Genomic DNA, 13,818 nt, shown 5'->3' on the forward strand with positions numbered 1-13,818 from the left:
ACTGAGTTTAAATGTATCTGGCTAAGGTGCATGTAAGCTTCCGACTTCAACTGTTTGTACTATCGCTGCATACAGATGCTGCTCCAGATACATGGACATTGTCTGCCGCCAGTCCTGTACCTCTGTCCCATCATAATGACCTCCTTCTCCTTGGTCATCTCCTGCTCTTTCTGCAGCATGCTGTGTTCCCTCTCGGCAGCCTCCAGGTGTGCCCTGCGCCCCTCCACCTGCCTCCTCACCTCCCTCTTCTCCTCCTCCAGGGAGCGACAGCGGGCCTCCGTCATCTTCTGCAGAGCCGCCACCTCAGACAGCTGCTCGTCTAGGGCCGCCTTACTTTTCTCAACCTCCCTGGCCACCACAGAGGAAGACATACATGACACCAGGCTGGTAGACTGTAGGCTTAACCCAGCGAGCAAAACAGCCTGCAAAGATGTCATTCCAGACAGTTTTGACAGAGACATTGGTCTGTAGGGTAAGCCGTTTAACTCTTGGTAGGTGCCCAAAAAACTGTGGACTGGTTCAAGATTTATGTTGGGAGCCTCCCTTCCATGACTCATGAACATGGCCTTACTTCCTGCTTCAGTAGCTACAGAGTTAGTTATGAAGGTTATGTACAGCACATCACCAATACATTAATTCATAGCCAGCCACATCTTACGTACATCTTTTTCCTGTTGATCCTCTCAATCTCCTTCCCCAACTGGCCAGGCACAGACAGAAGCTGGGCCAACTCAGCCTGGTGACACAAGACAACACACCGTAGAGAAGGACATTATAGGAAGACTAATGAGCTCTTCTACTTCAATGTTCTATGTTGTTTTAAACACAAGACTGACCCTCTACCACCCTCTGCCTCCCCTCTGCCTCCCCTCTGCCTTCCCTCTGCCCTCCCTCTGCCCTCCCTCTGCCCTCCCTCTGCCCTCCCTCTGCCCTCCCTCTGCCCTCCCTCTGCCTTCCCTCTGCCCTCCCTCTGCCCTCCCTCTGCCCTCCCTCTGCCCTCCCTCTGCCTTGCCTCTGCCCTCCCTCTGCCTTCCCTCTGCCCTCCCTCTGCCCTCCCTCTGCCCTCCCTCTGTCCTCCCTCTGCCTTCCCTCTGCCTTCCCTCTGCCTTCCCTCTGCCCTCCCTCTGCCTTCCCTCTGCCCTCTCCAACCTGTCACCTGGTTGTTTACTATGCTGTCCTTCTTGTGGTCCAGTTCTCTCTGCTCCCTGGTCATCAGTTTGTTTCTGGCCTCCATATCCTCCAGCAGGCTGTGTATCTCCTGTCTCCTCTGAGACACCTCCTTCCTCAGCTCCTCACTGCTGTCCTTCAGGGCCTTCGCACGCTTCTCCAGCTCCTGAGGACACACCAGGAGCAATGGCTTATGGGACATACAAAATACATCAACATTGACACAAATACACATTAATGCAAGTGCAAATCATGGACACACACACAGTACTGTGCCAGCTATTTGAAGGGGATATCAAAGGTAATAGCTGGGTCGTGACTTTCCTGGGAGTCTGATTATATACATCCATGTGATTATAGTGTAGCTGTACTGGGTGTTAAAAGGTAACTACTATTTAACTGTAACCAAACCAACTGTAATAACAAGTTCATTAAAGGAGTAATGTAAAATATCATTAGATCAATGATCGGGCCTCTCTTAGTGGTCGACACAGAACCATGTATGGTACCACAACCCGGTGACAACGAGGAGACTGAACCGCAAAGAAGCCAGCCTCATCAATCAAGCATTTGGACAAGGATGCCTCCCAGCAAAGACACTGTCTGTTTCTCTGTCCTCTCACTGTGTGTGTCATTTCTCTGCTTCTACATGAGGGATTTACTGCTGTAGGTGACACGAAGGAATGTCATGCTGTGGTGCCAGGTGTATGATGGGACAGATCGTGTGAATGACTATCAACGGGAGAGAAATCTGTGACTGTTGCACTGAGATACTTACAACTGGTTTGGGTTGAGACTCATACTCTTTCTCCAGGCAAAGCTTCTCTTCTGTGAGACTGTAAACAGACACGGCATCATTTACAGCACGTGTCAGACTCCTTCCATGGAGGGCCGAGTGTCTGCAGGCTTTCACTCTTCACTAATTACCAAGGAACTCCCCTTACCTGGTTGTCTAGGTCTTAATTGAAAAGAAAAACCTAAAACCCACAGACACTAGGACCTCCGTGGAACGATGTCGACACCCCTGATTTAGAGGAAGGAACAAGAGGAAGGACCTTGAACATAAATTCTCAGAAATACAGAGAAGATGTAAAAGTGACCAACGTTGACGACAAGCTTAGGAAACAAGTGGCTGTGCAATATGCTCAAGTAACCTTTCCTCGGCCTGAGGTCAACCCCCTAACACAGTGGTGGAGGACAGACGACCAGGGTTCTACTGTAACTCAGTTGATAAAAACAGGCAGGGAAATATAGCCATGTAGCCATACTGAAAATATGTATTGCTTTCAGAAAAGTGTTGGTCAAATTCTGAGAGTTTCATCTGAGTGAAACCGTGATTAGTCAGTGGTTGCTACTATGTGAAAGGTTCAACTGAGTTCAACTGTTGACAGGGTTCAGATATTTAAGTCCAGCGGTAGATATTAAATTCCTGACACTTATAAAATATCCTCAGTGAGAAATTGCTGGGTGGATAGACAGCCCTGCAGGCTACTTTCACAGCACTTGTGTTGCTTCCTGGTCATCTGTAAATACTGCATTTGAAGCTAAAATGACTGACAGTTGAATTTCTGTCTGGCTTGTGATCAAGGGCTTAACATTGCACATCTGAAGACATATCTTCCCAGTGAGCATCTGTCTGTCGTGTGGAGGGTAGTTCACCAGAGGAAGAGTGGAGGCTGCCAAACGGACTGTCAGAGCTATACGCATCCACAAGATAATATACAACAAGAGACAGCCGAGTTCATTACAACATCTAGTCAGAATGCAATGTAAGCAATGGTTTTAATTTAGCCTCATATTTCAATTACTGCTGTAGGTCTACTCATCTTAACAAGAGAAACAACATTTACCCACAGATACGAAGGTCATATCTTCAAGAACAATGTGAATATCATTTACCCACAGATAGGAAGGTCATATCTTCAGGAACAATGTGAATATCATTTACCCACAGATAGGAAGGTCATATCTTCAGGAACAATGTGAATATCATTTACCCACAGATAGGAAGGTCATATCTTCAAGAACAATGTGAATATCATTTACCCACAGATAGGAAGGTCATATCTTCAGGAACAATGTGAATATCATTTACCCACAGATATGAAGGTCATATCTTCAGGAACAATGTGAATATCATTTACCCACAGGTAGGAAGGTCATATCTTCAAGAACAATGTGAATATCATTTACCCACAGATAGGAAGGTCATATCTTCAGGAACAATGTGAATATCATTTACCCACAGATATGAAGGTCATATCTTCAGGAACAATGTGAATATCATTTACCCACAGATAGGAAGGTCATATCTTCAGGAACAATGTGAATATCATTTACCCACAGATAGGAAGGTCATATCTTCAGGAACAATGTGAATATCATTTACCCACAGATAGGAAGGTCATATCTTCAGGAACAATGTGAATATCATTTACCCACAGATAGGAAGGTCATATCTTCAGGAACAATGTGAATATCATTTACCCACAGATAGGAAGGTCATATCTTCAGGAACAATGTGAATATCATTTACCCACAGATAGGAAGGTCATATCTTCAGGAACAATGTGAATATCATTTACCCACAGATAGGAAGGTCATATCTTCAGGAACAATGTGAATATCATTTACCCACAGATAAGAAGGTCATATCTTCAGGAACAATGTGAATATCATTTACCCACAGATAGGAAGGTCATATCTTCAGGAACAATGTGAATATCATTTACCCACAGATAGGAAGGTCATATCTTCAGGAACAATGTGTTCTAGGCCCCATCCCTGGTGAATCATAGTGTACGTCTCAAATGGTACCCTAATCTCTATGTAGTGCACTACTTTTGACCAGAGCCCTATGGTCCCTGGTCTAATGTAGTGCATTATATAGAGAATAGGGTGCCATTTGGGACAGCCATAGCCATATTCTAGTCCTTGCTGATTAAATGACTGATGAAGAGACCTTTCCTTTCATGTCCTCTTTCTTTGTTTTTTACACAAGCTTGTTTCATCAGTTGCTAAGCAATGTTCCAATGGCCTCTCCATGGCCTTTCTAACTGTGTGTGTTGTGCAGAGAGAGGACAGCGTCGTTCTTTTCCGTGTTTCGGAGGCGTGTTTGACCTTTCGGACACAAGGACAGGAGTGTTGTTGAGAACAAGTGGAGAAGACTAGTGACACAGCTGGCTAGAGCCAGAGGCACACCTAATAATGAATCATTTGGTGGGTTATATTTGTCCAGTTTCATTATACGGGTGTGTGAAATAGAAATATGTTTATTGCATATCCCCCTGAGACACCCTCAGAGACTGGGGTCACAGCCAGGGTCAGCCATTATCAACAGCAACCTTGGAGCAATTAGGGTTAAGGGCCTTGTCAAGGGCACAATGGCAGATTGTTCACTTTGTCGCTAAGGGATTCAACAGTTGACCTTTCAGTTACTGGCCCAACGCTCTTACCCCTAGGCTGGCCATGCCGCACATACCACTTCCAGGACTGACTGGACTAAAATGGCTCAAGAGCTGGGCATACCCTTAACCTCAGACAGAGACAGTGTACACAAAGACAGATACACAGACAGATAGGACAGGAGAGATAGACACAGAGATAGAACAAGTGGAGAAGACAGTGACACAGCAGACAGACAGACAGATAGACACACAGACAGATAGACACACACACACACAGATAGACACACACACACAGACAGACAGATAGACACACACACACACACACACACACACACACATATGTTTATTGCACACACACAGACAGATAGACACACAGACAGATAGACACACACACACACAGAGACAGACAGATAGACACACAGACACACACACACACAGACAGACACACAGACAGATAGACACACAGACACACACACAGACAGACAGACAGATAGACACACAGACAGATAGACACACACACACACACACAGACAGACACACAGACACACAGACACACACAGACAGATAGACACACAGACACACACACACACACACACACAGACAGATAGACACACAGACAGATAGACACACACACACACAGAGACAGACAGATAGACACACAGACACACACACACAGACAGACAGATAGACACACAGACACACACACACACAGACAGACACACAGACAGATAGACACACAGAGATAGACACACAGACAGACACACACACAGACAGACAGATAGACACACAGACACACACACACAGACAGACACACAGACAGATAGACACACAGAGAGATAGACACACAGACAGACAGACACACAGACAGATAGACACACAGACAGATAGACACACAGACAGATAGACACACACACACAGACAGACAGATAGACACACAGACACACACACAGACACAGACACACAGACAGACAGACAGACACACACACACACAACAGACAATCTCTCTCTCTCTCTCTCCGCTAGGCTCTAGTCAGTGTGTGTCCTCACCACTCTAGCTGGTAGTTCATCTGGTAGTCCCTCTCCTCTGCCTGCCGCAGGTCGTTGTGGGACTTGAGGAGCTGCTGTCGCATGCGGCTGACCTCTGTGTCCGGCCCATCAGGGAACTGCTCAGCCATCTCCAGATCTCTCTGCTGGCGCTCCAGCTCTGCTCTGAACCGCTTGGCCTCCTGCAGCAGCCGGATCTCTGACTGCTGAGAGCTGGGGTGGGGAGATGGGAGTCACAGACAGATCTCTGACTGCTGAGAGCTGGGGTGGGGAGATGGGAGTCACAGACAGACACAGACAGATCTCTGACTGCTGAGAGCTGGGGTGGGGAGATGGGAGTCACAGACAGATCTCTGACTGCTGAGAGCTGGGGTGGGGAGATGGGAGTCACAGACAGATCTCTGACTGCTGAGAGCTGGGGTGGGGAGATGGGAGTCACAGACAGATCTCTGACTGCTGAGAGCTGGGGTGGGGAGATGGGAGTCACAGACAGATCTCTGACTGCTGAGAGCTGGGGTGGGGAGATGGGAGTCACAGACAGATCTCTGACTGCTGAGAGCTGGGGTGGGGAGATGGGAGTCACAGACAGATCTCTGACTGCTGAGAGCTGGGGTGGGGAGATGGGAGTCACAGACAGATCTCTGACTGCTGAGAGCTGGGGTGGGGAGATGGGAGTCACAGACAAACACAGGTACTTATGGGTCATATGACAGGGCAGAGATGTGGTCAGTTGGCTCAGCTCATCACCCTCAGGTAGGAGGGGGATCACACAGGTCCTAGTGGCACACAGACACAGATGCTGGTAGGGACCAGGGTAATTATGCACTGAGTCTACAAAACAATAAGAACACCTTCCCAATATTGAGTTGCACCTTGTTTTGCCCTCAGAACAGCCTCAATTCATTGGGCGTGGACTCTACAAGGTGTCTAAAGAGTTCCACAGGGAGGCTGGTCCATGTGGACTCCAATGCTTCCCACAGTTGTGTCAAATTGGCTGGATGTCCTTTGTGTGGTGGACCATTCTTGATACACACAGGAAACTGTTGAAAAACCCAGCAGTGTTGCAGTTCTTAACACAAACCGGTCCTCCTGGTACCTACTACCAGACCCTGTTCAAAGGCACGTATTTTGTCTTGCCCATTCACCCTCTGAATGGCACACAGACACAATCCATGTCTCAACTGTCTCAAGGCTTAATACTCCTTATTTAACCTGTCTCCTCCCCTTCATCTACACTGGCTGAAGAGGATTTAACAGGTAACATCAATAAGGGATCATATCTTTAACCTGTCTCCTCCCCTCCATCTACACTGACTGAAGTGGATTTAACAGGTAACATCAATAAGGGATCATATCTTTAACCTGTCTCCTCCCCTCCATCTACACTGACTGAAGAGGATTTAACAGGTAACATCAATATGGGATCATATCATTCACCTGGCTTCACCTGTTCAGTCTGTCATGGAAAAAATATCATGTTCATAATGTTTTTTATACTGGTGGGTCATGTTAAACAGGTACTGATGGGTCATGTTAAACAGGTACTGATGGGTCATGTTAAACAGGTACTGATGGGTCATGTTAAACAGGTACTGATGGGTCATTTTAAACATGTACTGATGGGTCATTTTAAACAGGTACTGATGGGTCATGTTAAACAGGTACTGATGGGTCATGTTAAACAGGTACTAATGGGTCATGTTAAACAGGTACTGGTGGGTCATGTTAAACAGGTACTGATGGGTCATTTTAAACAGGTACTGATGGGTCATGTTAAACAGGTACTGATGGGTCATGTTAAACAGGTACTGGTGGGTCATTTTAAACAGGTACTGATGGGTCATTTTAAACAGGTACTGATGGGTCATGTTAAACAGGTACTGATGGGTCATGTTAAACAGGTACTGATGGGTCATGTTAAACAGGTACTAATGGGTCATGTTAAACAGGTACTGGTGGGTCATGTTAAACAGGTACTGATGGGTCATTTTAAACAGGTACTGATGGGTCATGTTAAACAGGTACTGATGGGTCATGTTAAACAGGTACTGGTGGGTCATGTTAAACAGGTACTGATGGGTCATGTTAAACAGGTACTAATGGGTCATGTTAAACAGGTACTGATGGGTCATGTTAAACAGGTACTAATGGGTCATGTTAAACAGGTACTGGTGGGTCATGTTAAACAGGTACTGATGGGTCATTTTAAACAGGTACTGATGGGTCATGTTAAACAGGTACTGATGGGTCATGTTAAACAGGTACTAATGGGTCATGTTAAACAGGTACTGGTGGGTCATGTTAAACAGGTACTGATGGGTCATTTTAAACAGGTACTGATGGGTCATGTTAAACAGGTACTGATGGGTCATGTTAAACAGGTACTGGTGGGTCATTTTAAACAGGTACTGATGGGTCATTTTAAACAGGTACTGATGGGTCATGTTAAACAGGTACTGATGGGTCATGTTAAACAGGTACTGATGGGTCATGTTAAACAGGTACTGATGGGTCATGTTAAACAGGTACTGGTGGGTCATGTTAAACAGGTACTGATGGGTCATTTTAAACAGGTACTGATGGGTCATGTTAAACAGGTACTGATGGGTCATGTTAAACAGGTACTGGTGGGTCATGTTAAACAGGTACTGATGGGTCATGTTAAACAGGTACTAATGGGTCATGTTAAACAGGTACTGATGGGTCATGTTAAACAGGTACTAATGGGTCATGTTAAACAGGTACTGGTGGGTCATGTTAAACAGGTACTGATGGGTCATTTTAAACAGGTACTGATGGGTCATGTTAAACAGGTACTGATGGGTCATGTTAAACAGGTACTGGTGGGTCATGTTAAACAGGTACTGATGGGTCATGTTAAACAGGTACTAATGGGTCATGTTAAACAGGTACTGATGGGTCATGTTAAACAGGTACTGATGGGTCATTTTAAACAGGTACTGATGGGTCATTTTAAACAGGTACTGATGGGTCATTTTAAACAGGTACTGATGGGTCATTTTAAACAGGTACTGATGGGTCATGTTAAACAGGTACTGGTGGGTCATGTTAAACAGGTACTGGTGGGTCATGTTAAACAGGTACTGATGGGTCATGTTAAACAGGTACTGATGGGTCATGTTAAACAGGTACTGATGGGTCATTTTAAACAGGTACTGATGGGTCATTTTAAACAGGTACTGATGGGTCATTTTAAACAGGTACTGATGGGTCATTTTAAACAGGTACTGATGGGTCATTTTAAACAGGTACTGATGGGTCATTTTAAACAGGTACTGATGGGTCATGTTAAACAGGTACTGATGGGTCATTTTAAACAGGTACTGATGGGTCATGTCAAACAGGTACTGATGGGTCATGTTAAACAGGTACTGGTGGGTCATTTAAACAGGTACTGATGGGTCATTTTAAACAGGTACTGATGGGTCATTTTAAACAGGTACTGATGGGTCATTTTAAACAGGTACTGGTGGGTCATGTTAAACAGGTACTGATGGGTCATTTAAACAGGTACTGATGGGTCATGTTAAACAGGTACTGATGGGTCATTTAAACAGGTACTGATGGGTCATTTTAAACATGTACTGATGGGTCATGTTAAACAGGTACTGATGGGTCATGTTAAACAGGTACTGATGGGTCATTTTAAACAGGTACTGATGGGTCATTTTAAACAGGCACTGATGGGTCATTTTAAACAGGTACTGATGGGTCATGTTAAACAGGTACTGGTGGGTCATGTTAAACAGGTACTGGTGGGTCATGTTAAACAGGTACTGATGGGTCATTTTAAACAGGTACTGATGGGTCATTTTAAACAGGTACTGATGGGTCATGTTAAACAGGTACTGGTGGGTCATTTTAAACAGGTACTGATGGGTCATTTTAAACAGGTACTGATGGGTCATGTTAAACAGGTACTGATGGGTCATGTTAAACAGGTACTGATGGGTCATTTTAAACAGGTACTGATGGGCCATTTTAAACAGGTATATGGGTCATGTTAAACAGGTACTGGTGGGTCATTTTAAACAGGTACTGGTGGGTCATTTTAAACAGGTACTGATGGTCATTTTAAACAGTACTGATGGGTCATTTTAAACAGGTAATGGGTCATTTTAAACAGGTATCATGTTCAGGTACTGGTGGGTCATGTTAAACAGGTACTGGTGGGTCATTTTAAACAGGTACTGATGGTTCATTTTAAACAGGTACTGATGGGTCATGTTAAACAGGTACTGGTGGGTCATGTTAAACAGGTACTGGTGGGTCATGTTAAACAGGTACTGGTGGGTCATTTTAAACAGGTACTGGTGGGTCATTTTAAACAGGTACTGATGGGTCATGTTAAACAGGTACTGATGGGTCATTTTAAACAGGTACTGATGGGTCATTTTAAACAGGTACTGATGGGTCATTTTAAACAGGTACTGATGGGTCATGTTAAACAGGTACTGGTGGGTCATTTTAAACAGGTACTGGTGGGTCATTTTAAACAGGTACTGATGGGTCATTTTAAACAGGTACTGATGGGTCATTTTAAACAGGTACTGATGGGTCATTTTAAACAGGTACTGGTGGGTCATTTTAAACAGGTACTGGTGGGTCATGTTAAACAGGTACTGGTGGGTCATGTTAAACAGGTACTGGTGGGTCATTTTAAACAGGTACTGATGGGTCATGTTAAACAGGTACTGGTGGGTCATGTTAAACAGGTACTGGTGGGTCATGTTAAACAGGTACTGGTGGGTCATTTTAAACAGGTACTGATGGGTCATTTTAAACAGGTACTGATGTGTCATGTTAAACAGGTACTGATGGGTCATTTTAAACAGGTACTGATGGGTCATGTTAAACAGGTACTGATGGGTCATTTTAAACAGGTACTGATGGGTCATGTTAAACAGGTACTGATGGGTCATTTTAAACAGGTACTGATGGGTCATTTTAAACAGGTACTGATGGGTCATTTTAAACAGGTACTGATGGGTCATTTTAAACAGGTACTGATGGGTCATGTTAAACAGGTACTGGTGGGTCATTTTAAACAGGTACTGATGGGTCATGTTAAACAGGTACTGATGGGTCATTTTAAACAGGTACTGATGGGTCATGTTAAACAGGTACTGATGGGTCATTTTAAACAGGTACTGATGGGTCATTTTAAACAGGTACTGATGGGTCATTTTAAACAGGTACTGATGGGTCATTTTAAACAGGTACTGGTGGGTCATGTTAAACAGGTACTGATGGGTCATTTTAAACAGGTACTGATGGTTCATTTTAAACAGGTACTGATGGGTCATTTTAAACAGGTACTGATGGGTCATTTTAAACAGGTACTGATGGGTCATTTTAAACAGGTACTGATGTGTCATGTTAAACAGGTACTGATGGGTCATTTTAAACAGGTACTGATGGGTCATTTTAAACAGGTACTGATGGGTCATTTTAAACAGGTACTGATGGGTCATTTTAAACAGGTACTGATGGGTCATTTTAAACAGGTACTGATGGGTCATGTTAAACAGGTACTGATGGGTCATTTTAAACAGGTACTGATGGGTCATGTTAAACAGGTACTGGTGGGTCATGTTAAACAGGTACTGGTGGGTCTGATGGGTCATTTAAACAGGTACTGATGGGTCATGTTAAACAGGTACTGATGGGTCATTTTAAACAGGTACTGATGGGTCATGATGGGTCATTTTAAACAGGTACTGGTGGGTCATTTTAAACAGGTACTGGTGGGTCATGTTAAACAGGTACTGGTAGGTCATTTTAAACAGGTACTGATGGGTCATTTTAAACAGGTACTGATGGGTCATTTTAAACAGGTACTGATGGGTCATTTAAAACAGGTACTGATGGGTCATTTAAAACAGGTACTGATGGGTCATTTTAAACAGGTACTGGTGGGTCATTTTAAACAGGTACTGATGGGTCATTTTAAACAGGTACTGATGGGTCATTTTAAACAGGTACTGATGGGTCATTTTAAACAGGTACTGATGGGTCATTTTAAACAGGTACTGATGGGTCATGTTAAACAGGTACTGATGGGTCATGTTAAACAGGTACTGATGGGTCATTTTAAACAGGTACTGATGGGTCAGGTACTGTTAAACAGTTACTGGTGGGTCATTTTAAACAGGTACTGATGGGTCATGTTAGGTACTGGTGGGTCATGTTAAACAGGTACTGGTGGGTCATGTTAAACAGGTACTGATGGGTCATTTTAAACAGGTACTGATGAGTCATGTTAAACAGGTACTGATGGGTCATTTTAAACAGGTACTGATGGGTCATTTTAAACAGGTACTGATGGGTCATTTTAAACAGGTACTGATGGGTCAAGTCCAGTCCTCATACAGTCCAGTCCTCATCCAGTCCAGTCCTCATCCAGTCCAGTCCTCATCCAGTCCAGTCCTCATCCAGTCCAGTCCTCATACAGAGTGACTTGTGTTATCCATGTGAACGTGTAAGGAGCGTCTATGGACAGGGAGAGATGAGATCACTTACCTTTTCAAGGTGTCATGGAGCAGGCTGAAACTGGCTTTGAGCTTCGCTGCTTTGGTCCCGCTGATCTTCCCAGTAGAGAACAGCTACAAGAGAACAAAATCCTTCCTTCAATAATCATCTGCCGAAAGCCTTGGACCAGAATCAGCATCTGGGAAGCCATCCATGTCTCTCCATCTGACCACAGAGCGATTAGCTCCTCTTGCACATGTCAAATAAAAGCTCTACCACACAGATTAGATGGTTCCAGTGGTTGTAAACAAGTCTGATGTTTACCCCCCCCCCCCCACCTCACTCTAGTGTTTATCACCGTGCCAATGCTACAGAACATCTGTGTTTGTTTCAACTACAAAGGAACAAAAACAGAGCTCCACATCCCTAAACGCACCAGTTGCTATTCAGCGATAAAACCATCCAGCTGATCTTCACAGAGCCAGGCTGATCTTCACAGAGCCAGGCTGATCTTCACAGAGCCAGGCTGATCTTCACAGAGCCAGGCTGATCTTCACAGAGCCAGGCTGATCTTCACAGAGCCATGCTGATCTTCACAGAGCCAGGCTGATCTTCACAGAGCCATGCTGATCTTCACAGAGCCAGGCTGTGATGGCTGGAATGATGAAAGACACATCAAACAGCCAACACGTGTGTGCATCACTAATGTTTTAGGTGATTGTCTTAGATCAGAGTGAACTACCACACTGTGAAACGTTACAATGCCTTCCTCTCACCGGGGAGCTACAGCTGGCAGAAAACAACTGATACCTTTGGATTCATCTCATTAGAGTTCATCAGAGTGCTGCAGGTTTACTGGAAAACCCCATGTCTTAAAGGGAACATGAGAATAACAAAGGTATAGAATCATGTATTATTGACCTGGGGCTGGTTGCTCACCCCATCAAGAGGTTAATGAGTCATACAGATATAGAGACACATAGGACTACAGGTGTAGAGACACACATAGGACTACAGGTGTAGAGACACACATAGGACTACAGGTGTAGAGACACACATAGGACTACAGGTGTAGAGACACACATAGGACTACAGGTATAGAGACACACATAGGACTACAGGTGTAGAGACACATAGGACTACAGGTGTAGAGACACACATAGGACTACAGGTGTAGAGACACATAGGACTACAGGTGTAGAGACACACATAGGACTACAGGTGTAGAGACACACATAGGACTACAGGTGTAGAGACACACATAGGACTACAGGTGTAGAGACACATAGGTGTAGAGAGACACACATAGGACTACAGGTGTAGAGACACACATAGGACTACAGGTGTAGAGACACACATAGGACTACAGGTGTAGAGACACATAGGACTACAGATGTAGAGACACATAGGACTACAGGTGTAGAGACACACATAGGACTACAGGTATAGAGACACACAAAGGGCGACAGGTGTAGAGACACACATAGGACTACAGGTATAGAGACACACATAGGACTACAGGTATAGAGACACACATAGGACTACAGGTATAGAGACACACATAGGACTACAGGTATAGAGACACACATAGGACTACAGGTATAGAGACACACATAGGACTACAGGTGTAGAGACAAATAGGACTACAGGTATAGAGACACACATAGGACTACAGGTATAGAGACACATAGGACTACAGGTGTAGACA

General features: G+C 44.5%; 1 pseudogene; it reads right to left on the reverse strand.

Annotated features, from left to right (window-relative positions):
• The window catches only part of LOC135535276 (coiled-coil domain-containing protein 146-like), a 24,595-nt pseudogene extending 12,351 nt beyond the window's left edge, over window positions 1-12,244 (reverse strand).
• Window positions 12,245-13,818: the final 1,574 nt, after the last annotated feature.

Source organism: Oncorhynchus masou, unplaced genomic scaffold (genome assembly GCF_036934945.1).
Source record: "Oncorhynchus masou masou isolate Uvic2021 unplaced genomic scaffold, UVic_Omas_1.1 unplaced_scaffold_4696, whole genome shotgun sequence".
Lineage (NCBI taxonomy): Eukaryota > Metazoa > Chordata > Actinopteri > Salmoniformes > Salmonidae > Oncorhynchus > Oncorhynchus masou.